General features: G+C 33.2%; 1 protein-coding gene across 1 annotated transcript in view; it reads right to left on the bottom strand.

Moving 5' to 3' along the window:
• LOC129751900 (uncharacterized) overlaps window positions 1–26,854 on the bottom strand; it is a 444,615-nt gene that overhangs the window by 140,569 nt on the left and 277,192 nt on the right. The window lies entirely within an intron of this gene.

Genomic DNA, 26,854 nt, shown 5'->3' with positions numbered 1-26,854 from the left:
TTTAATTTAAACATATCGTTTGATTCAAAATAAAATACACCCTTTTGAAGATAATCCATGATTCTTATCAAAATAATAATAATTTTGGGTAAAACACATAAAAATGCATTGATTCGAAAGTATGAACAAAATGTGCATCACCTTAACAACAAGGTTTAGGTTTGAAGAAATTTAGTTTTTCCAATTAAAATTAAAATGCTTTTAAATTTGTTTTTAATGGTATCATCGGAATTTAAATAAATGGAACCCATAATAAAATATAAAATTATTTATTTTCGGAATCAAAACGCTGGCAAGGAAAAAAACTAGCTGGTACGATGGTTTCAATTAACCCATGCAAACTTCATTCAGAGGGACTACAGCCAGGGGGTCCGGAACGTACTACCGGAATTTTTCGGTGACTCGGGTTGAAGCATCTGAAAAAAAAAATTAAATAATTAATTTCACTTGTCTGAAGAAAACCTTTGTTCTGACGCACGGGTTTGGGCAGTTTTCTAGCTATTTAAAAAATTTAAAACTTACCTTGATAGCTGCTGGCCGCGAAACACTATGATCCATTGTAGTTTTATTTATTTTGGATATTAATTGCCTCGCCTGGGCCATGGCCAGGCCGCCTCTGACGATTTTTTTCACTATTATTGCTGGAAAATTTACTTTTTTTTTCTTTTTTTCCACTTTGTAACTTATCGTTTTGAAGTTACACTCTCATTGAAATAAACCTATTTAAGTTTATAATAAAACCGAATTTTATTTTTAAGTAATAGAAAATGAGAGTGTACAAATAACAAAATTTTATTGCTATTTTCATTCGACTTTTTAATGAAAACCACTGAGAAAAATGCATTGGAAAGGTAAAATAAATCAACAAAACGTTTTTTTAAAACTAACCCCCATTCTTTTTCTGCGTGTTAAAAATGTATTTGAATGGGGGTGAAAACAAAATATATTTTACACATTCTTAATAAAAGATTTTTTTTTATGTTTGAAAGATATTTTAATAATTAAGAACTGATTTTTGAAAAACCATATGGCACCGCTGACCCGTGTCTAAGAAAATTTTTGATGTGAATGTGACAGGTGTGACATAAAGCATGGACGCTATGGGTAACAGTTCGAGATCATTTTAACGGTTATCGAAAAATTTAAGTAAATCGTTCAGACCATTGATTCACAGTTCCAGATACCGTAACTTTTTCACATGAACGTTCATGTTTCATTCTAATCGTTGTCGAAATAAAGTTTTAAATAAGAGCTACGGTTACAGAGACAATTACTTTTCCTGGAGACGTAGTTGTATCGTATAGACTGTTTGAGATATAGTTTTTTAGTATGCGGGTTGCTTTGCAGTACATTCTCAATGTGATCAATACTGTTCGTAGAACCGGTTCGCCCATCGGTTTGTTTCCCCTTCCGCCCAACCGTTTCCCGCAGGTTTCGAACATTTGATCGCGATCGTGAGTTCCGTTGTGTGATTTTTGTATTCGTGTCTGTGTTAGTATTGGTGTTGTTTCGTGGTGCTTTTGGTGTTCTGTGTGCGTTGCTGAGTTGACCTTCATCGCGAGCAATATTTTTTCGAAGCAAATCATTTAAATTTGTGAATTTCAAACCTACCTCGGATCTAGTATCATTATTGACTTTGCTGCCTTCCGTGTTCGCCTTGCTTGTAGTTGCCCTCTCTTCTTGAACACCAACCCTTTTAACAGCACCGGCATAGTTCACGCCTGTCGCAATAAGACGGTCGCTGATGCTTCCACCTTGCAGTTGCATCTCCATGTAGCTGGCTTCCATACACTTACGCCCCCAATGGACCGGTTTGTGGCAGTGACGACAAGTTTGCTGCTGATGCTTGTAGGTGCCCAGTGAGACTTCGCCACAGATGTTGATGTAAGACGGAACTGCGGTGCGAAGTTTCACTCGAACCGCACGTATCCCATTCTAGATACCATTCAGCTGAGCAGGTTCCGTCCAGAATTCATCCTTGATCCACAATATTTCTCCAAACTCCTCCAAAGCTTTTGTGATAAACGTGTTATTGGTTTGTAGGGACACATCGTGAACACGTACTGTTGTAGCTCCATCTTCCATGAATACGCTGGCCTTATATTTTATTTGCTCAACGGTTAGAAAATGGATCCCTCCGTTGATTTCTGTTGCCGCTATGGCTGATTCCTCGGAATCAACCTCAACGAATACCAATGCCTTGCCTATGTTGTGTTGTAGTGATTTTACTTGCGAGTATTCCACCTTCAAACTTTCGTTGACAAATTTTGAGATGATGATCATGTTGACTTTTCTTGACGGAACGTTTCCCATATCGATGACCAAAGTGTTCAAACGTGGACCATTTGATGTTAGATGGTAAGCTGGGGCCGCCATCTTACCACGTGTTTGGTTGTTCTGTTATCTGGGACACTGTCCACAGACTATTGTTTAAAAGCGCTCGATACAATAGCACACCAGAGTTAAACGAAAGCGTCTTAACCACTCAACTGCCGAACACAGACTGAAACTCTTAGTGCTTAGAAGAAAACCACCTTAAACTTAAAAACGTTTTCTAGAATATCTCGTCTCGTATATTCATTTTAACCGACTACCAGAAGTTTTTTTTTATCATTAATGCAATTCTGCAAACCTATATAGAAGGGAATTGAACATCATAAATGAGATGACAGTAACATTCTCGAGGAAGGTCATTAAATCAATTTAATTTCAAAAGACTTTTATTCGTTAAAGAGTGGTAAAATGAAACTTTGTTTCATTCTTGTATCTTACTTCCGACAGAAAAAAAGGATAGTTTTCTCGGCTTGAAATCGTATGGAGCAAAAAAAACATGCTGTTCAATCTCGATACATATTGGTCACCTTGAATTCAAATATTTTAGTTGATTCTTCCATACCCCTTGACATTTTCGCTATAATTTCATTGTAAAGTGTTGCCATTTTGTCATAGTTTAAGTAAGAATATGAAGAATTAGGGCGCCAAAAAGTGTAATTATGAGTACAAATAAAATGACATGTCTCTTCCTTTTTTATTAGTCGACAAGTAAAGACTTATTTTTAACCATCCGAAATGGTCTGCCCAAACACATGCTTTGAAGCACCGTTAATTTATTCCCTACCATTTATCATTCTTGTTCTCAAGCCTTTTCCCTAAAGTTAGCTGGCATTTATTCATCCATGTCTTGATTTTTTTTTTGTTTTCAAAATAAGCTCTAGCTAATATGTGTGGTAAATTGTTAGTTTTTTGCCTCAGAAAAACAGAGTTATTTTGCAACGTTATGTCAGAATTAATTAAATCACGTCTTTTGGTTCTCAGTAATTTTTTTGAAAATAAACTAACATCTTAAAACTTTGCGCATCATTAATTCAAATTATAGAATTTTATCTGCTATTCCATAAAATTCGAGTAGATTTTAACTAAATGGTATAACAGCAAAATTCACTGCCGAACCGAAAACGATATCACTTACGGTGTAGTAAATTTCGATCAATATGGCTGCGATAGTTGCGTCGTTATTGAATTTTTATGTGTCAGCTGGAGGCAATCTGTTCAATATCTTTAATCAGCACATATGCACACATACGCACATGATTGTAGGTGGAATATATGTATTGTAAAAGTGTATATTCATTTGCGTTTGTTGAAATGGTAAACAAAGGTAAAAGCATATAAAATTTCATCAGATTTTATTCTAATTGTTTGGGTTTATTTGAACTCATGTATCCTTTTTCTGTCGAGATGCGTGGGCAATCATTGAAAAAGTAATATGTTGAAGCTGTGGCTTTAAGTTGAAAATGATGAGACCATCACTTTTGCGGCAGGAATGATATCAAACACACAAATAAAAAATTGGATAATTTAATAAATGTGTTTACTTATGGCCTCGGAACATTTTCTGCTGATAAAATGTTGACAGATTTTGTTTTTAATTTTTGTAATTAATAGCAGATCCCGTACGAACTTCGTTTCGCTAGCAACTATAAAAATGTGATGATATAAGATGATGTTTTTCGTTTTGACCATAATGAATACTTTTTCAACTACAGTTTTTATTTTAAAAAAATGGAAAATGATTGCATTTAAACTCGAAAATGTGCTACAAACTAACCCAAGTAACCATGAGTACTGATAACTTGTCAAAATGCTATTCAAAAATAGCTTTAAAGTTTCTCTGTTTTCTCTTAGCTCTGTGAGTTTTGGCGAAATTACCTAACTGCTATTTAAGTGCACATGGCTTACATTGGAGGGCTCCAGGTTTCAAATGATGTAAACTCTCTGGAGCCACTTTTTCTATTCAGTTCTTAATCGATGCGTCAAGCTGCGAAGAAAAAGATAGACGAGCCACCTACCCTGGATAAGTGAATAGCAATTTAGTATATTAAGCCAATGGTCATGTAACCACTTTTCGATAATGGCCATGGCATACAAAGTTTTCTTTCTGTGGCTTGGTAGTCTTAGCTATTTTATGATGCTAGTAATCTTATCCGTGAAAGTTATTCGCTCCGATTTCTTTAAATAAATCCTGAAGTTTAACTGAGTATTCAAAGGAAGTAAAAAGAAGACCGTACACAAATGTATGGAACATGGATATCTTTGTGAACATGATTGTACTATAAATGGTTCCAAATGTCTGAATTAGAGAAGAAAAAGTTTATATTCGGCCAAGAAAATCTACTGTGAGTGTAAACAAAGTTAATTATTATTTTCTGTTTGAGTATCTGATTGTCGATGGCTCAGAAATATACTGCATATAGGGTGAGGGCTTCTACTTTGGACCTAGAGCCTACTTCAGTTTTAAATTGCCGAAAACTGTAAATTATTCATTTTTCTAGCAAAGGATAAAGATACCTTTATACACACAATGAACTCTCATGCTTCCTGAGTCTTACCATACCACTTTTTGAATAAATAGTCGTTCTGATAAAATTTTCAACGTTTTAAAAATAGGCACGTGCTGCTATTAGGCCTACCCCCATTCTGATACCATTTTTAGACCTAATATCACCGAAACTTTGTGTGAATACCAAAAAACAACAAGGGTGCGAATTTTTTATTGGAGCGTAATTCAAAACCAATATTGAACATTTATAACATTTTATGCTAGCATATAAACTACAAATAAGTGTACATAAAAAAGTTCCAGCTATTGTTATGCTGATAAAGATGACGGGGAGTGAAAGTGTTTGAGATATTCATAACAGAAATTTAAGTGTTTTAATCGTTAAAAAGCTGCAATACTTTTTTATGATAATTTTCGATTGAAAGTTACATTCTTCATGAATTCGTTTATTCATTTTCGAAAAATCTAACTTTTTATAGGACATTTCTCTAGGTCCAATGAAAGGAACCAGTTCAGTACCAAAATAGGAACAGTAGGTTGAAAGTTGGAAATTTTGGTCATCCATAAATTTCCAAATCATCCAATAACGGAGAAACCTATGTTGAAAATTCTCATTGAAACTTGTAGATAAGAACTTGAGCTATAAATAAATTTTCTTAAAGATATAACCTCCCGCCCGTTTATGAGAAAAACATCATAATTCAAAAACCTCCGCTTAAGGGTCCAAAGTAGGGCAACTAACCCTATGATATTAAAATTCAAAGAATATTCGACGTTTTATCTTTGAAACAAAAACATCTGTGGAAAATTTGAAGAAACGTTTGGACTAGATTAAAAAAGGAGAATGAAAACTATGTGGTTATTTTATCTATTGTAATTTGAGTTTTTTGCCAAACTTTTTCGATTATTTCTAATTGAATATCTCTTATCTCTGATGAAATATCGTTTGAAAATAAGAAAAAGTCAGTTTTTAAGAAAAAAAACTGATAAATAAGGGTGTCCACGATGAAATTGCCACACACAAAATCGATTCGCAAAATTCGAATTTCCATCCGATTGCTATCAAATTTTCAGGGATTGAAAAATAACTTATAAACTTCATTTTACCATTTTACTCGTATTTTATTTACAGTCCATACGCAAATGCCTGCACCTTGGCCTTAACCCCCTCCATAAGATTCTGCACAACATATCAATCAATCGTTTTTTGCATGTTAACCCATACTTTCTTCAGTTCCTCGACTGTCTTCACTACCTTAGGTCGTTTAAGAAGGTGCTGCTTCATAATCGCCCAGTACTTCTCGATGGGGCGGAACTGCGGAGTGTTGGGAGGGTTGAACATTTTTGGCACGAAATTGTCAGCACGTCCTTGGAGTAGTGGCGTAAGTTCAAATCCGGCCAGAAGATTGTTGAGACGCCTTCAGGAGAGAAAGCAGCCGCTTCGGGAGGCACTCTTTCATGTAGGGGGAAGTGTTCCTAAATGCGCATGTTAGGTAATATGCGCATACAGCCGATTGACGATATGGCTAGAGATTCATCATATCTAATCAGTGCAGTTTGAGGGTAGTACGCTTTTAACACATGGCATGAAAAAATTAAATTGTTATATAAAGTCGAAAAAATTTAAAAATTCAAACAAGATTTTTGTCAGTTTTGATATAATATATTGAATTTTAATTATCGTGCGTACAGATTCTGTGAACAAAAATTTTAATGGTTTTTCTTTCTTATTCATCTGGAAATCGGAAATTCAACAAATTGAAGCTTTTGGCAAAGTTGTAGATGATAAGATATTGGAATACGAGACAGGTTCTGAATGCCCATATCAAGGCAGGTTAAATGCCTATATCAAGAAAAATAGATTATTCTTATAAATTTTTTACTTCCTATCATTTAAACATTAAATCTACGCTCAAATCACGATCTTACAGCGAAAAAAGAAGAACTTCATACTGATCCGATAAAAATACGATATGAACAAAATATTACCATGAAATATGGCCATATGGTATACTTAACTATGTTTCATGCAAAAGAACTAGTGATGTAAAAAATTTCACCAAAATTTCAACCTTGACGTATGCCTAACATCCGTTTCTACCATTTTCAATTAAATAATTTCAAAATATTGCGAGTGTAAATGAAATATAGCTTAAAACATAAATATGCGCATTTAGCCCGCCGGTTTCGGAAATCGGCTATTTTGACTTCTTTTATTATAAAATTATTTTCACAAAAACTGTAAGAGATTTTAACAGAAATATTGCTCTTACGTATAGAAAACAGATGTCCGCTCATGTGCGTATAGTTTTCAGGCTCCTATCTATCGGAATATGGGAGAAAATGAGTGTTTTCCTTAATATGCGCATATTACCTGCCTCTCCCCTACACCTGTCCGTTCATCGTGCTCTGGGTCACGATAGGTGCACCCCGCTTCCCGCACGTGCAGATGGCTTGCCAAACCAGGAATTTATTCGCAAATTTGGACATCTTCTGAGTGTGGACATGCTCCGGAACGCTGAACTTATCCTTGGCCGTGAAAAAAAGGTTGCCGGGGATCTGTTTGAAGTCGACCTTCACATATGTTTCGTCGTCCATGATGCAGCATTCAACTTTCGTCTGCATGTTGAGGTACAACTTCCTGGCACGGGTTTTTACCGGACTTGTTCTGCTTCTCGTCGCGATCAAGGTACCTTTTTTGCCTTGAACGTTCGAAGCCCAGCTTTAGTTTCGGCCTTCTGTACAAAACTTAGGCTTAGGTGCAGCTTCTTAGCCACATCCCGAACGGAGGCGTTCGGGGTTCGGTTGAAGGCCCCAACTACGCGATTGTGATTTTTGGTGTTTTACGGAATACCTTCACTTCTGGGCTTCCAATCGGTGGTCAATCATTCCTCGAACCGCTTAATCATTCGTGTCACTGTGGAACTCCCGATTTCCTTGTTCTAGTGTTGAATGCACAAGATTTTATTACGCATGAGCTGTTCTTTCGATTCCATTTCCGCGAGTTTTGATCACAGGACTCAAAAACTTGCAGGATGTACACAATGCACTATGAACTAAATCCACCCAGATTTTCATTAATTTCTACCCAACGGTTAAAAAGTTAGAGTAAGTTCATAGTTTGACAATTTCATCGTGGACACCCTTTAACAACAACAAATTTAAAAAAAAACTTATTGCTAACCAATTTATTCAATTATTTATTCATAGCACAGCTAGTTTAATATAAAACTTCATAACAATTTGGTTAAAGACCGGAGATCGTTTTTGTTTATACTTGAAAAAAATATCAATAGTTTAATTTAGGTTTGAAATTTCGTTTGAAAGTCCTTAAAATGAAATTATATAAAGTTTCTCTGAAGTCAATCAACCCACGGTCTTCTATAAAGTTATTTATTGTCTTCTATAGTAGTGTTTGATAAGTTCGATTACAAATTAAAACCATATTAGTTCAAATTCAACTGGTCAGAAATAATAAGTAGATTAGTAAGTATTGGAATATAAATAAAAATAAAATAGAATATTTACAATACTTTTACGAAATTCACCTGTTTGCAAAATAAAAACCCAGAACGCCATCAAATGACTCAGTATAAGCATTTCAAATATTGGCACCATTAAAAATGAGAATTTTGTAAAACTGTGTTTTTTTTATTTAAAAAAAAAAAATTATAATTAATTTTCAAAACTCGTCGAACACCGTCACGTTGTAGGATTTCTTTAACTTAAAGCTATCAATATTTCATACGTAACTGAAATTTTCAGTAATTTGACTTGACTTACAAATTTAGTGACCTCAATCTTCCTGATTTAGGGAAGTTTAATTTAAGTAAAAAAATTTAATTAAGTAAATATCATTATATTAATTTAATTTTACTTACAATTATATTATTTCTGTTCTATTTCTGAAATTCCAGTTGCAATGAACTCAATCGCGGGGACCTTAATGCTTCCGACTTCGTGAATTCTACTCAACTGATTTGAAGATTGTTTACTATCATCACCATTCGGTTTCAATCATCATTATCAAAATAAAAACTCTGAGGAAAGCTCCTACACTGAAAATAATTTTCACTTTAAATGTATCTAAGTGACGATTTGAGTGAATTTTGGCCATTTGTCAATTCATGTGAATTTTAAGTGACCGTGGCGAAGTGAATTTTAAGTTAGCAGCAAAGTGAATTTTAAATGTATGCTCAAGTTGTTTATTTATATCTTTTATTAAAGAGAATTTCTAGGTTGAATTTTGGCATTTCAGTAATCAATCAACTTTGTCATTCAAACCGTGTTATTATTGAAATGGAAAAATAACATTCTTTTAAATTAATTTATTGGGTCCAAATCATTGTTCGGACTTGGAAAAACCATCCGTTTTTGTTGCTATTTTCTGCAAATAATAATAAATAAATTTAATATTTTTTGAGCATTCACTTGATTTTATGATACTTTATTTAATTATTATTGCGCTTGAAAATTCCCATAAAAATATGATTGGATAGTGTTTCAATAGTACTTGATGGTTTGAAAAAGTAGAAATAAAAGAAAAATAATATTTGATATTATGATTTCGGATTATTCATCACAATTTACAATTTATTCATCACAATCTAAAACAAACAACTAACATCATTGCGATATTTCCATTGAGCTCTGGAAGTATACAATTGTTTTAATAGTAATAAATAACTCTTTTTCTGTGTTTACTAGCACAAACATAATTTGATGAAGTTTCTCTTTCAAGCCACAATAAACATACTCCATCCCATAACATTGTTGACAAGCGCTTTTCGTAATCTGAATCTTCAAGTGATCGGTCATGTGAGCGGAGAAGTAAGTGGGCATCCAGTAGAACTCAAGTGCCAGTCCCTTAAAACTCAAGTGATGGATAAGTGAATATTAACTTACTCTCTTTAAATTTAAGTGAGTGGTAATTGAAATGTACATGAGTCTCTTGAAATGAAGAAATTCACTGAATTCTATTTTTAAATAAGTGAATCTTCAAGTGAACTTTAAGTGTGATTTGGGTTCAGTGTACGAATATTATACAACAACTCTGAGAAACAAGTTTGAACTACCTGTTATGAACTACTTTAGTTTAATAATTATAGAACGGTTTACACTGAAACTTGATGTGGTTCTCAAACTTTGAAATTATTTAAAATCAGATTTTGGTTCAAGTTTTTATTTATTTATCTCTTCTCACTGACAGATTTAACATCCTCGGAATCGTAAACAATATAAATGAATCTGATATATATTCTTAGATTTTACATAGAATACGCCATAAATTATTATCTGCTATGGCAGATTTATTTCGGCCCCATGCAAACTGTTTCCAAAACGTCAAGACTTCTTCACAGAAATTGGACACTTAGTCAATATCACTGAAATCCTGGTCTTTTAAATGTTAGTTGTAAAGCCACGAGTCAAATTTAAATTATAACGTTTTTCATTTGGCACATCTACTTTACCATCATTTACGCGATAAATTGTACAGAAAAATTTAAAAGCTAAGATATATTTCTAATTTTTGTACCGTAAACTGAGAATCATTTGTTCATCGGGATAACATAGATCAACATGACTGGTTTTAAAGAAATCATCAAAAACTCAGTCTGGAGTCTAGATTTTTCAAGCTAAATTGCGATTCTTTCTCGTTTTGTCAAACCCAGATGTTCCTTCCTCATTATTTTAATATGATTTCAATGTTGATGTTCAAGAAAATCTGCACTGAACTTGCTTGATGATAATTTGCATTGTATATAATAGTTTACATTTTGAGATTCTTTAACTTTAATCATTTAAATAATGACCTGTAGAGATATTCGGAAGGCTAACGAATGAAACACAAAATTCATTAGAATGTATTTTTTTAGCATAAATTGTAAATTTTACGCAATTTGCCTCGATTGAGGTACTGTAGGGTACATAGTGCAAAAGAAATTAAAAAAAAACAAAAAGAGAAAAAAAAATAGTTTATTTATGTAAAATTTCATGAGAGAACGCTAATTAGTTTTCATCATAGAAGCATTTTCTACTACAGAACAATTAAAAAAATGTATCTCGTTTTAATCTCAGTTTTACTCAGTTTTAGAGTAAACAGTAGAATAAGAACAGGATTTACAGTAAGCAATCAAAAAGTTGTCAAAAGAGGTTTCCAACCTTATCCGAGATAACTTCGGCCCTAAAACACAAATTCATTTCTTTCTTCCCTTTCTTTTTTTCTACCTATCCATTTGACTACTGAAAACGAAATACATCATCTTAGCCGATTCATGTAGGCTTCACTGTGGACTAATGATTACCGTCTTATCACGCTAATGCAAGAGGAGGACAAAATTATTATATTAAGCAAATAAGAATATTTTTATCATGATGTATCATATCTATTGATTTTGATTTTCATCTCTGTTTATCAGATGCTAGAGTTTATTTTGATGAGGTTTTTGGGAATTTTCCTTGCCGTTTGTAGAGCGATAAAGATTTTGATTTGTGAACATTATAATCTCTTCTTGTAACTGTAACTATTATATGTCTGTGTACTCGTAAATGCATTTATTCAACGATCGATAAAATTTATTTTCAATTAATATTTTTGACAAATTATTCATTATCAGGTTCTGAATATTCAAGTGCTGAAACTCAGAACACTCTCTTTATCTACTGCAAAGAATTGCTAGATGTTCATAATTCAACTGATATTTTTGTGTGATTTATATATCTTATATCTTTTCCTGTATGTCCTCTGTAAGTCTATGTGTGTTTATCAAAGCTGCTTTGTTTCAGTTCAACAAATAATACCTCGCAGAGTGACTTCATTTATAGTTCTCTCTCGTATTGATTTATGGTTGTTGCCTTTCTAGACTTGCATTGCCTGAATTCTTATTCCGTTGCCTGCATACAAAGGTACATCGTCCTTGTGTAATTACACTACACTTTCCCAGAGAATTCAGGCTATGTAGAATAGGGTGGAGTATTCGTGCTGAAATTTAAATGCAAAGTTATTAGCGCTGGTTTTTGGGTCCAGGAAAACATGTCGCGTCCTTGAATTTATTATTTAATTGCTTTATAAAGATTAAAATCTCAGAAAATCTAAAATGTTTGGGAAAATATTTTTTCGCACCAGCCAGAATATGAACTAACATTATTTTTGCTGGAACTCTGCAGTAACTTTAATTCCATTCAACGAACATTGCAACAGAAGATTTCCGCTTAGCGTTAGCAAACAACTGGACCCAAGGGGACGATTCCTCATTTATGCTTTATGTATTTTTCACTTTGTGGTTTGTACAGGGCAGAGTGTGACAAAAATAGTTGGAAACGAAACTAGAGCAAACAAAGGTTCCGGGGGTAAAAACGAATCCTAGAATTAAAGAGAACAGATTTTCATTAAATCAGTCCAGTACAAATATGTACCTAGTGTGGCGGCATACTCACTAGGAATTTTTCAGAATTCTCAGGACAACTTTCTTTCCGATAACTGGTGCATTAAAGTTCCCATATGGAATCAACCATTTGAATAATATAGTTTCCTTCCAACAAATGGTTAGAAAAAAAGATCACAACATGAAGTTCATCAAATGCACAGCAAGGAGGGGGATTCAGTTCAAGTTTTCTCACTCAACTTTAAAAATATTGTTCTTCACTTTATTCCAGATGTATCTTCATTTTAAGTTTCATACTTTAAGCTTGGATTTTTATACGAATATCATATTCTCTTAAAGGTTTTTTTAGATAAAAAAGGCTCTCAAGTTTTTTTTTTGAAATATCGAGCAATATATAAAAGTTATGAATTATACCTTGTACGAACTCGACAGTCGTAGGAATGATAGAATTAAATGCATTGATAAAAACCAGTATAATATTCATGGAACTCATCACGTGCATTAAACTAATTGAAATTGCATGTTGCTCTTAGCTGAAATCAGGCATCAATGCACAAGAAGCTTCACTTTTATGGTATTGACAGCTTCCTTCCTTTGATTCCCGACTTCCAATCTGTTAACTAATACCTAGTGTTTTTCTTGCTTTTCTCCCCGGAGGTTTTACAACCTCGGAACAAAACGACCTTTGCAAAATACCTAGAAGGAAGCTAGATGAAGAATTGTATCAACCCGATCGGAGGGTTTTTCGCCCGGATACCTTTTTACAATTTCGTCTCAATCGATACATGGATGGAAAATCAAGATATCAGTTGATCTGCAATTAAACTGTCCTTAGAGATTTTTTCCCGGGAAATTGAGAGCAATTGTCGTACAATCGATTAAGACGGAGAAGGGACAATAATTGATTAAACACTTAGTCCAAGTATGGAAAAAACGGTAAGAAAGCTTGATTAAAGCTGTGTTTCAAGAAAGGCAGAGGACAGATGAAACAAATTGATGAAAACATAGTTCCATTCATTTGATGTTAGTAATTGTTGAAAATGGGATGATTGAAGTCGTTCAATTTTCCTCAGGCCTTGTTGTTTTTAAATGGGTAGGGCAAAATGAAGATTCATGGTTCTCTTTTCTTATTTTCATCATATCTTTTTGGAAACTCGCCGTCTCTTGCATTTTCTGACAGTTCAGTTTCAGTTAGGTTTCAGTTCAGTTTCAGTTAGGTTTCAGTTCAGTTTCAGTTTAGTTTCAGTTCAGTTTCAGTTCAGTTTCAGTTCAGTTTCAGTTCAGTTTCAGTTCAGTTTCAGTTCAGTTTCAGTTCAGTTTCAGTTCAGTTTCAGTTCAGTTTCAGTTCAGTTTCAGTTCAATTTCAGTTCAGTTCCAGTTCAGTTTCAGTTCAGTTTCAGTTCAGTTTCAGTTCAGTTTCAGTTCAGTTTCAGTTCAGTTTCAGTTCAGTTTCAGTTCAGTTTCAGTTCAGTTTCAGTTCAGTTTCAGTTCAGTTTCAGTTCAGTTTCAGTTCAGTTTCAGTTCAGTTTCAGTTCAGTTTCAGTTCAGTTTCAGTTCAGTTTCAGTTCAGTTTCAGTTCAGTTTCAGTTCAGTTTCAGTTCAGTTTCAGTTCAGTTTCAGTTCAGTTTCAGTTCAGTTTCAGTTCAGTTTCAGTTCAGTTTCAGTTCAGTTTCAGTTCAGTTTCAGTTCAGTTTCAGTTCAGTTTCAGTTCAGTTTCAGTTCAGTTTCAGTTCAGTTTCAGTTCAGTTTCAGTTCAGTTTCAGTTCAGTTTCAGTTCAGTTTCAGTTCAGTTTCAGTTCAGTTTCAGTTCAGTTTCAGTTCAGTTTCAGTTCAGTTTCAGTTCAGTTTCAGTTCAGTTTCAGTTCAGTTTCAGTTCAGTTTCAGTTCAGTTTCAGTTCAGTTTCAGTTCAGTTTCAGTTCAGTTTCAGTTCAGTTTCAGTTCAGTTTCAGTTCAGTTTCAGTTCAGTTTCAGTTCAGTTTCAGTTCAGTTTCAGTTCAGTTTCAGTTCAGTTTCAGTTCAGTTTCAGTTCAGTTTCAGTTCAGTTTCAGTTCAGTTTCAGTTCAGTTTCAGTTCAGTTTCAGTTCAGTTTCAGTTCAGTTTCAGTTCGGTTTCAGTTTCGGTTGAGCTCTAAAATAAACCATTCCCATTAGGGTAGAAGCACTAGCTATTGAACAGGTACCAGATATTGAACACTAGTAAAACATTTACCAATTAATAATATACAGTAGAAAAATGAATCAAAATTCCACTGTTGAAGCATTTTCAACCTCTGTTCAAATTTTTATCAAGAATCTCGGACTCTTAAAGCCACAATCCCCGAAACTTGAATATGTGTTCAAATTTTGGCTTGGTTTTTCGACTGGATGAAGAAAATAGCCTATTTTTGATTGGGGAAAAAATTGGATAAAAGACAAATAAACGTCTAAGATAATGATTTAAGTGTTTTCAACAAAGTCGTTTTGAATGATTTCTGGAAGAGTGGCAGCCTTTATTATCCTTATTTTCTTAAAATTTAACAAATTAAAGTGTTCAATCATTGGATCACAGAAAACGCCAATGTTTCAATTATTGAACGTTCAATCTTGCAGTACTCGTTTCGTAAAGAAATGCATGTACCAGTTATTGAACAAACATCGGTTGGTGTTTGGAAATGTAAACAAACTGTTTCTTGGTTGCTAGCTCAACAAAAATCGCCCCTGCAAGGCATACTATCAAGCTAAATACCCCTGAATATATGCAATGATATTCAATGTTTACGTGTTCAATAATTAGAACATTGCCTGTTCAATATTTGAATCATTGTGTTTAGTCATTGGGTATAAAGTTATTTTGAATAAAAAGGCTTAAACAATAATTTCAAAACATATTTCCACGAAAAAAAATATATCGATTCGAAGCAGAGAAATAAGCTTAAGCTACGCTATCAAAATTTTATCAGAAAAACCTTTCGTTATTATTTATTGGCCACAAAAGTGTTGAATCCAAAAAATGGTGTTCAACAGGGCCGTAGAAAGAACTGGCTCATGGGGGGGGGGCTTTGGTGACAAAATTGTTCCTAAAACATTTTTACTTGAACCATGCACACATAAGGAATAGTTTAAAAAAATTAGAATTTTTTTTTAGGTTTGAGTTTTTTACATTCAAAGTAAGGAATTGATTCTTATTTTCGAAAACAAGTTCTAGAAGTTGCTGATTTGCCAAGAAGTTAAAATTTGGGATTTGAAGATTCATTTCAAGAAAAAAAAATTATATTTACTTAAATTAGAAAGTAGTAAGCTAATTCTTTTCGAGTATGATCATTTGAGGCATTGGTAAAAAATTATCAAATATTTAGAAATAAAAGTAAGAGATTAAGTTTGCGGTTCAAATCAGATTTATTTTCTTCTTGATCAAAATAAAAGATTTTAGTTTGAACCTTTTTTAAGAAAAATCGGCAATATAAATAATGTTAAACAAAAAACCTGTAAAATATGTTACAATACAAGTTCTTTGGCCTCATAAAATTACCATTGATAATTTATTTCGTGATTATAATCCTGTGAAATAAAAAATCCAAAAATTGTATTTTTAATTTATGATATTTTCTGGTTTGTTTTCAAAATTGACTCTGATTAAATATATATATATTTTTTTTGAATCCATAATCAAAATTTTGAAACGGCGATCGCCTGTAATTTGAATCCTCAATGAAATGCTCACATTAATATTGTAATTTTGATTTTAAAACTTAACTTCGAGTTAAATCTGACTTTTTAATTTTGATTATGAATCTGAGTACTGCCTTTTAAACATGAGTTCGAAATCTAGATTGCGAATTTGAAAAAGGTTTTTGAAATTTAAACTCTAAATAATAATTGTCACCAATTATGAACCAAAAAGCGAAAATTTTGTTCAGAATTTTCAACCAGATTTTTTTTTAATTCTAAATTTTTGACTTTAAATGAAAATTCTTTCTTCAGTTATTTATTCGAAATTGCACTTGTGAATCTGAATGAAAATTGCGAATGATGAAACTGATTAAGATTTTTCAATTATGGATCATCATTATGAAACTTTCTTTAGTTGGAATTCTGCATAAGAAATAAAGTTAAAATTTCAAATCTCAAAAATGATTTGTAATTTTAAATACTTTCTCTTTATATTCCGAAATGATGAGTTTCGAATATAGAAGTATGAAATCCAAAATCGAGATTCGAATCAGGATTTTTGCGCAATGATGATCCAAACTGAAGTTCAGTAATAATAAACCGGATACAGAATCCGAACTCTCATCACATACATTGAGATTTAATTTAAATTATTTTTCCGCTAGTATCCGGGTCGTGCAAATCCAGAATATTTTTGCCAATATCCGCCAATATCAAAATTTTCAATCAAAGATCATGAAGAAAAACACTTAACTTTCGTTTATCGAAATGCATCAGTCTATTTCAAATCACATATTGAGCTTTCAAAAAACGTTCATATAATTTTGTTAAAATTTACTCAAAAACTCAAGATGCAAAATACATAGTTTTCCTGACTTAATTTTAATTTTTTGTTTTATTTTGCAAATCAAGTGTAAAAAATCCGGCGAAATCTGAGTGATTTGGCAAGTTTAGTCTTATCCCATTTGAATAGTATATTCGGGATGAAATTTCTATCAACAAGTTAGAAATTTTTAGAAAAACTGAAGTAGAATGATTGACCTGGGATAAGACTTTTAGGTTTTGTCTTTATTTCTGAACAGATATTGTTACTCTTGTATAATTTTAGTCGATCATCAAAATTTTATTGGGAATTCGTAATTTTGAGTATAGAGAAGAACATATTGCTTGAAATTTTTGGACCCTCATGGGGGGGGTTTAACCCCCAAACCCCCCCCCCCCCCCCCCCCGTTCCTACGGCCATGGTGTTCAATATATAGTGTTTTTACCCTATCAAAAAATCCATACTGCTCTCTAAATATCACTTAAAGAATCATTTTAAAGATTATATGAAGCTTAGGGTTTTATAGAGATAAAATTCTGGAAATTGAATTTTTTACTTTATTTTTTCTAAATGTTTCATACTTGTACAAAGGTTGTAAATGTTTATCAGAGCTTTGTGTTCAGGACAGCTAAGAATAGTTTCAAAACATAAAGAAGATAGTGTCCAGTTTGCTTCTCGCCCAAAAATCTCCCAAGTTAATAAAATTTGTCAAGACGAAAACAAGGCGGAATCCAGTAAGATTAATCCATAGGCTGGCTAAGGAAACGAATATTTTGAATTTTTTTTCATGCAACGATTGGTGAAAGATGACCTAAAGGATACATCATGGCAAAATCAAATCACCAGTTGATAACAAAACGAATCGTTATGCCCCTATGAGATGAAAAAAAACCTTCAAGTCAAATTTGGTTCAATTTATCATCGAAAGTTTAATAATAGTTTACATTTCCTAAGCTGACAGCATAGTTATTTTTCGAGAATATTTGATTTTTGTAAGACATTCGGATTTCGAGATATATCTAAGAAATAAGGCCTTCCCAAGAATCAGTCTTCTCACTCTGGACTACCGATTCATTCATGACATAACGATTATTGTCTTCAATTTTTGAAAAAAATTTTTTTTGAAAGTAATAAAATTTCAATGAAGTTGACGACACTTGTGTTGATATATACTTAACAAGAAAAAACGTTCGCTTTTGTTTAAGAAAACTCGGATTGAAGGAAAAATATACAGTCGTTAAACCGCGAGTTCAATTGAATCCCATCAAAATAATCAAACATCAAAGAGTAAATCCTTCCCGTTTCCCCCCTCGATGAACTAGTTCTATTTTTACAAGCAAATTTCCTCTACATCGAATGTTTGGTATCTAATATGGTGACCATTGGCTCTATTTTCGCTTCCGAATCGAATTGGTTTCCCTCACCCCTTTAATTTGTCCACTTGAACGCCACCAAATCGAAAGACGTCCCGATCTTCTTAACTAACTATTCCAAAAGATGGTTGCTCCAGTCTGCCCGAATGGAAAGTAGCAATGTTGTGGTTGGGTTCGAGTTCCACTTTTTTTGCGTTCTGTGTGCTTAAGCTTCAACAAACACCAGCTTTGTTCAAATATTTGCCAAGCTCGATGTATCGCATTGTATTTATCTACCACTTATCCGAACTATATAGCGACGGAAGACAGACACATAGACGAAGCTAGTCAGACAGTCAGCAGCGCCACATTGGGATTGTTCCTTGGCGTATTCAAAGAACCATCTCTCGTCCTTCAAGTCAGCTAAAACTGTGCCAAAGTTGCTGTCTCCGGAATTTCCTGGTTGCTTCATCGCTTGACAAGAGAGGAGCAGCAACGCGTTCGACATGAAGAATGCATCTCTCGTGACATCAAACAATCAAACACATTTGCTTAACCATCCTTGCTGCTGTCAAAAATAAATATTCGAATACCCCTTGGGGTGAGGGGAGCAAGTTAAATAAGGAAAAACTGTTTGTCCATAAAATTAGCCTGGCGCTTCGTGCAACTTGTTTTGCAGAAGAATGCAGCTAAAGATGTGAATCGATTACTTGTTTCCGGTTCTCACACTCTGTGGAGGAGATTGAAGAGAGATACATATGCAGTAATGTTATTAAACTACAGTTCAGGAGGATCTTAGTTAGACTATCTCAGCATCACCACACTTCTATTTATGAAAATGTCGATATTTTCCGTTTCTGAATTTTTCTTCGAATTTCATTCATTTCAGTGAAAAGCTTGTTATATCAAATATGATGATTATTTTACCATTGAATTTATTGACCCTTTTTTTTCCTTACGTCAGGCCTTACATGAGGTCGTTTTTACAAAATAATAGTGCAATATGTTTGAACTAGTTTCTTTTTGAAGTACACATGAAAAAAATGGTCACATAATAATTCCTTATGGTATAAAGTGCAGGGCTGGTAGCGAGTCACTTTTTAGTGACTTGGTCACTTTTTTGGGTCAGTCACTAAAAAGTCACTTTTTTCATCATTTGGTCACTGAAATCACTATTTTCCGAAAAATTGTCACTTTTATCACCAAAAGTCACTTTTTTCACCGAAAATAAACCAATGAAAGAGTAATTTGAATTCCGTAATTGACATGAGGCGAAAATTGATTTGAAAATCCGCATTTAATTCCCCTCTGTTTGGGTCAGTCCTAATATATGGATGTTTTATATAGGTTTCTTCCAGAGAGAAGAGCTACTCATTCACCTAATGTATTCAGAACTCGAGAGGTTAGTCCGTACTATAGTAACCAGATTGTGCAAAGAGGATGTTTGGCCTGCCGAAGCGATACTACCACAGGCTATTTCTGATAACGTTGAGAACCTTCTTTCACCTGAAAACATCGTTGTTGGAAACGAAATATCAGCGGAGCTGGACAAAGTAAGTGTCTTCGTCATAAAGACATCAGGCGGAGAAATGAAATATCCTTTGGTAATGAAAATTGTCACAGCAGCATTGACCGTATCGCACGGTAATGCAGATGTCGAGCGAGGATTGTCTACCTCTGGAAGAATAGGTCATCAATGTGCGAAAGAACTTTAAATTCTCCAATGCACATCAAAAGCAGGGCTAGAAGCGACCATGAGGCAAAGAAGTAGGACAAAATAGTTATTTTGAAATGAAATTAGGGCAAAATTAGTGACCATATCAAGTCAAAAATTACATCAGTAGGGTCATCTAAAATTGCAACCTACAAATCAAATGATAAATTTGACAATTCTGTATATTTCAACCCTTTACTGCATACGAGCCCATATATGTCTCCGAAATTTTTTCACTTTTTCTGGCATAATGCAGCACTCCCAAGTAACAATTTAAGTTTTATACTTATCTGCATTCTAGCTATGAAACTACATTATAAAACATCGTTAAGTCATATAAACCGCATTAAAACACCTTTAAAACACTTATCAGTGTAAAAAGGCCCACCCACAGGAGGTTCTGAAGAACACATTGCAAGTACCTTATACAACCTCTGCAAGAGCAAATGCAATATGTTAAACTTTAGATTGAGTGAAAAAATTTCTGAATGAGTGTGTAATTTCCTATCAGCGGTTTTAAAACTGAATTTAAAAAGAAAAAATATTCTGACTGAATGTCAAACAGAATCAAATGATGGTTCTCGGTAAAATATCGATAAACACATAATTTGATCAACTTGCGTGGCAAAATAAAGATATTATTAAATAATACTGGAAAACATTAGTGCGCTGCAAAATTTTTCGATTGATTTTCCGAAAAACAGCCAAAAAAAAAGGTGCCTCCCTTGAGAATTGTAAAATAAAAGAGCTAAAAGTTAAAAAATGAGTCATCTTTCTCGACACTTAGTGCTGATTAACGGAAATCAAAACAAATTAAAGCGTAATTTGTTTTCTGCTGGGAGTTTTTGGACAAAAAGAAGGATATTTTTTGTCTGCCGGATCCAATTCGTTGTTCAGGTAACATCGCATTCATATATTAAACAAATGAGAACTAAATTTTGATGTTTTAGAAATTTTGGGATACGAATCAACATCTTTGATGGTAATAAAAGTGTGCGAATATTGAACCAGCGGCTGATAAATGAAGTTTGACCGGCTGGGAGGACCAGGACACCCCTTTGTCGCAACCCACCCACAGCCAAGATTTTGTTAGCCAACTGGTTATCCCGGAAGAATGAAATTCGAAAGCCGTCCGAAAATCGCTGTACGCCTTCGGCTAACGATTTGATTGCGCAGTGTCAAAATATTGTGCAGATGACGAATCAGACGGGGTTGATTTTTGTTTAAATAAAAACAATGGATTGTACATTATGTTACTTTAATTCTTCACTATACTTGAACTTAAAAGCACCAGTTTGGTAATGTTTTCCTCCAATGAGCATCCCACCAGCAGGAACTGAGCAATCCATAAGAGTCTCTGATTGAATTCTTTGAGCCAGGTCCACCTTTTGCATTGCTTCTTCATAGATTTGCAACGAATTGATAATTATCGAATATTCCAAAGGGTTGCAAGCCCAAAAAGACGATAATTTAATTTTTGTTTTGTATTGTATCAAAAATTTTTTTTTCTTTTTCTTTTCTCTCTTTTTTGAAGTTGATTTTCTGATCCGATCAGGTGTTTTGACACTTGACGTTTTGAGCTTTTTGACGTTTTTGAAAGCGTTTTATAGCGAGGTTTTGAAATTGCTTTATAGAGACTCTCAAAACTGCTATATACACGGAGGATAAAATAATCCTGAAATTTTATTGGGTTTTATACATAGGTTTTATAATCGTCGTGTAGATACCTTAAAGATAGTTTTTTAATGGTCTTGTCGAAATATGCTTCACAGCTATCAACACTTTGGTAATATTCTTATTAAACTTACATATTTTCCTAAAAAACTATAAGGATTTAAAAATGTTACTTGGGACTGTAAAAGAACTCCAACAATTTTAATGCATCGACAATTCATCAAACAGTTATAAAACATTAAAAAAATTAAAAATCATCTTATTTTTCACACTATTTAAACAAAAGAAATATTGCAAAAACAATTTTGTTTTCTTTTTGCTGAATTGCTTGGTAAGAGGCCAATAAAATTATTTTCGTTGAGAAATTTATTTATTTCAGAACGAATTCGTAGTACCTGCAGTAGAGGGTTAAGACGCTTTTTATAAGAATTCATAAGCCAATGGTAAAAAAGAAAATACAGTTCATCACATGGCATCAGACTGAGTTGATTTTGATCATATTTTAATTTCAAATGTTCGGATTTCTGTAAAGTTTCGTTTTTTGGTTTAAAACTCTCCAATTTTTTTGCAGAATTATAAAGTTATCTTTTTAAGAGTAAATCTTAAGTTTAAGGTTTGTATGGGACAATTTAAAATTTGTTCTGAAAGCGAACATGATCTATCTTTTTACTCTGGAACCGAGCTGTCTTAACGCTATTGTGCAAATTTATAAATTCCTTAAATGACATTTTCTGCTGAATGTCTAAGGGAACAAACAAACAGACGGACAGACAGAAAAAAACCTTGTCGAAATTTTCGAAACATTTAAATTTCAGTAGACTTAAAATTAAATTGAGGATAAGAAATTCAAAATTGAGAATTTAATATCAGTTAGGGTAACAGGGTAACCACCTTGTCTAACTCTCTTATAAAACAACTTATAATGAAAAAATTACTGCATTACATTAAGTGCCCGGGCTTCAACAATAATTGCTAAAAAATTTCATGATTATTTGCTTTATAAGAGGGTTAGAAAAGGTGGTCCAAAATTGGTCCCCTGGTCCCAAATAAGTCCTTTACCCTATATAATGAAGACATAAAATTGTTGATACACATTTTAAAATATAGTGCATTCAAGAAACAAAAATAGATACAATGCTTAAGAAACCTTTTGAAAAAAGTTATAAAATTTTGAATCCCAAAAGAATAATATGTGCCTATTTATATGCTCAAATATTAAATTTCACATTTTAGAGCTCATAAAAGTTAATTTGAAATTTGATTTCCAAAAAAATTACCTATTTAAAAAAGAGCTAAAAAAGGCTGAACTTCAATTTAAATTGAAAAAAAAAATAAAGAAAATATAAAGTAATTTTATAGAATAAAACAAATTTACAAATTTTACCCAAATAGAAAAAACTTTGATATTTTTATATTCTTTAGATTGTTTGTAAGCAAACACACGACTAAAAAAGGTCATCGAAACCCGTAATATGGCAGAAGTCGAGCTATCTCAAGCGATGGTAGAGGAAACAGCAGTCTTCACAAAAACGAGCTGCTGACCAAGTTCAAGATACCGTAGAGAAGAAAAAAGCGCGTTTGATAACTGGCTTCTTCGCCAAAAAGCCGAAGAATTACCGAAGACGGTGGACTTAAATTCGTTTTTCATGATTCAAAAAGGAATAAATTTGTAATCCAATGAACATTCAACTCTTTGCAGATCACAAATCATCTTTATTCTTCAAAATCTATTTGGTCACATTTTTTTTGTACTTTAAAGTAACTTTTTTCGTTCTGCATAGTCACAATTTGGTCCCTTTTTTCGGTCCTCAAAGTCACTATTTGGTCACTTTTTTTCAAATTTTGCTCACTAAAGTCACTACTATTTCATTGTCAAGCCGCTATCAGCCCTGAAAGTGCCGTTAACTTTTGTATGATCATTCGTTTGTTAAGCTATTCTGACTGATGCTAGTACCCCTTGTAATGAACTTTATTTTTACCAGCCGAAACAAAATATTTTTTTTTGTAGAAAACAGTTAAACTTGAAACTTTAACATCACACTTTCTAATGTTTACAAAGTCATGAAAAAGTTTATCCTGTTAGATGCGCCATATTGTTTTGAAATAAAGAAACGATTCTCTTCCAATTTAATGACATCTTGTTTTGGTGTTTAATCTTTGAGTTTCTCCCTTTCAGCACCGAGCAAAAACAGCATAGGGGAAATAAGAGCATAATGGCTACCTTAAGAAGAAATGAGTTTCTTCATTGTTTCGTGTTCAGCCACTTAAAAAGCCTATTACCTAACTGGCTAAACCTTGAAAAAGTAGATAAAAACGTTTAAAAATGCATTCTGATTTTTTTTTTTGCCCATAACTGAAAATTAGTCACCGTAGGGGAATAATGAGAACCCCCTCTGGGCAGTATAAGCACCATGGATCGGGGCACGATGAGCGTAGAATCTAGTAGTAAATTCAACTCGATAATGCCATCTGAATTAAAGAGCTACTGCTTGGCGGTTTTCATCTGACGATTTGGCATATTGGTTAGGTGAAGGAGAGGTAATCAGAAAACTCAAGTTCGATTTCTGGTCGAAGTGCCTTTTTTTTATTCATCATTCATAATCGATGCATTTTGCTCTAAACGGTGAGTCGTAGATCCATCAAACAAAGCAATAACAAAATAATGTATGTATGTCTGTTTGTAGATTACAAACAATTCACACACACACACTCATACTTTATGTTTCTAGTGCTTTGTTTGGCTGATGACGCTACTAGCCGTATAATGCAACAATCCAAATAATCGATCATGAATGGTAAATGAAAAAGAGTCACCATGACCACGAATCGAACACAAGTCTTCTGATTACCTCACCGACAGCTAACAAATAGGCCAAATCGTCAGATGTTAACATGTCAAATTGTGGCTCTATAATTCCGTCGAATTCATCGAGTTGAAGTCGCTGCTAGATTCTATGGCAGATAATGCTCATCGTGCCCCGATCAATGGCGCTCTATACGCCCCGAGTCAACAAGTTGAAGTGAAAATGCGTTTTGAAATTGATTAAAGTGGGAAATCAAAAATTTAAAGATGGTGAAAATTGAGGAGCAAAGTATACATCATGTTGCAGTGCGTACATTTTAAATCAAGATAATTTAACGATCATAAGAGCTTATTTTTCGGAGCTCAAAAATTATAATATTGTTGTTACTTTAGAAGCTAGTTAGTGTTTTTTATAACATTTCTGTAAAGATGATAAGAAGATTTCTATTTTGCTTAAAAATTAATACTATAGGAACTGCAAAACTGTTCCTCGAAAAAATTTATTTAGGAAAATTCGTACTTTCGTGGAAAAAGGGAGTGCTTATTATGCCCCGGGTGCTCGTTATGCCCTTATCTCCCCTTCAATGGCGAAAAAAACCGATCCAAATCGGTGAATTTTCAGAGGTTTCTAAAATAGCTTATAATATTGAAAGTATAAGTGATATAAACAAAATTTAAACATCAGTTTGTTGTCCAATATTTATTTAAACTCATAGGACAATAAAGTTTTTCATGACTTAGTATACATTAGAAAGTCGAACATTACACTTAAATTTCAACCACTTTCAGCAAAAACGTGTTGTTTTGGTTGATAAATAAAACCAATGTGTAGTACAAAATATGTTGCGAGAATCAGTCGAAATCGCTAGAAAAACGTAAAGACAAACAAAGATCCATGGCATTTTATATACATAGGTGAACTAGGGGTTAGACGCATACGTTAAGAAGAACTTTTCGTAACTCGTAAATGAAGCATGTACCAAACAGTAAATGAAGCATGTAATACAGTAAATTTGAAAAAAAAAATTTGAAAAGGGGACTGTTCTTCAAGAAAAATATATAAACAGGAAAGGGAAGATTGTCAAACATTTTAATCATTAAAAAAAAACATTTTACAGGTGAAAAGATAAATCGACGGGATCTGTTCTGCCTCCTTACACCCCTATGATGAAAATATCATTAAACAATACAAATAATCAACTTGGAAGTTGATCGCTTTATCATTATGAATAACAATTGAAAAATTGAGAATAAACTCAAAAGCGCCCATAGTATCGAATTGTTCGACTAATTCATGCTAAAGATACGCAGTTTTGTTAATGGATCTTTTCAAAAAGTGGGTTTATTACAATACGATTTCCATGAATATACATAGGATTAGTTATAATTAAATTATCGTTTCATCAATCATCATAAAATATTCACATTACTTTGAAAATATTCTCAACATTTTTTTTCGCTGAACAATTGTTTGGATCAATCCCGGCAGATTTAAATTTCTGCGAAAATTTCACAATAGATCAGTTTTTCAGCTCTTTCAACCTGCAAGTTCGATTTTTTTTTGGGGATTTCGGGTCAAACTTTTCCCATTGTGCGATATTAGCCGTTTTATCTTTTCGAAAAAAAAAAAAGATATTCACACTTTATATTCATTCTTTATTTGATATTTCATGTTTCTATTATACTTTTCATAACTTTTAAAAATATAGAAACAATACTGATGTTTAGAAAAAAAAAGAAGCTAATTTACTGTTTTGGGATCTGTATAGACAGCACAACCCCCAAAATATCACCGAAGATTTTTATTTATTTTTTAGTTGCCCGCCAAAAAGTACTCACAGCGTGGTCAGTGAATCATTGTGACCAAAAAAGGCCATTTTAACTTATGTATAAATTATTTTAATCAGTTTCATCAAATAAACCATGAAGTAGATTATTTATGGAATACTCTTAAGGGGGAGGGTAGGGTCTAACATTTTCAAAAAATCGATTTTTCTTTTATTTTCTCATTGTAAAACATTTCAAGAATGTTGTGTCAAATTTTCAAGTCAATCGAAGCAAAACTGTAGAAATTCTAGGCCTTTATCTCCTCCCATCTAATACTGCAAGAAAGCAAGAGCAGAAACTTCAAACGCGTTTTTCTCGAAAGCACATTTTTAAAGTCCGTGGACATCGTCATTTGAAAACTACTTATCCGATTCTTTTCAAATTTGGAACATATTTTCTACATATAAAATACCAGACCCCAACGTTTTTCTTTTTTTTTTTACTTTGGGGAGATTTTAAAAAATCGTAGTTAAGTTAAAAAAAATCGTTGGGGTCCAGAAAAATATCTATTAAAAATATTTTGCTCTGATTTTTTGACTTCAGATTATTCTGTGCTGAGATACAGTGTCCACCGCAAATCCTGTTTTCTAAAAGGCATCCTCGAAAGTGCTTCGTCACCGGCTCATTTTTCAATATTTTTCTACGAAAAAATTACTAAATGTTCTTTTAACAATGCTTTGTATAATGCAAAAAAAATTGAATACATTTGTTTAAACGATAGCTCATGGAAAAAATCGTGAAAATGGTGTTTTTTTACCCGTTAGACCCTACTGATCCCCCCAATGATC

Source organism: Uranotaenia lowii, chromosome 3 (genome assembly GCF_029784155.1).
Source record: "Uranotaenia lowii strain MFRU-FL chromosome 3, ASM2978415v1, whole genome shotgun sequence".
In the NCBI taxonomy this organism is placed as follows: Eukaryota; Metazoa; Arthropoda; class Insecta; order Diptera; family Culicidae; genus Uranotaenia; species Uranotaenia lowii.
The sequence above is the reverse complement of the archived record's forward strand: the minus strand, read 5'-3'. Positions and strand labels throughout refer to the sequence as shown.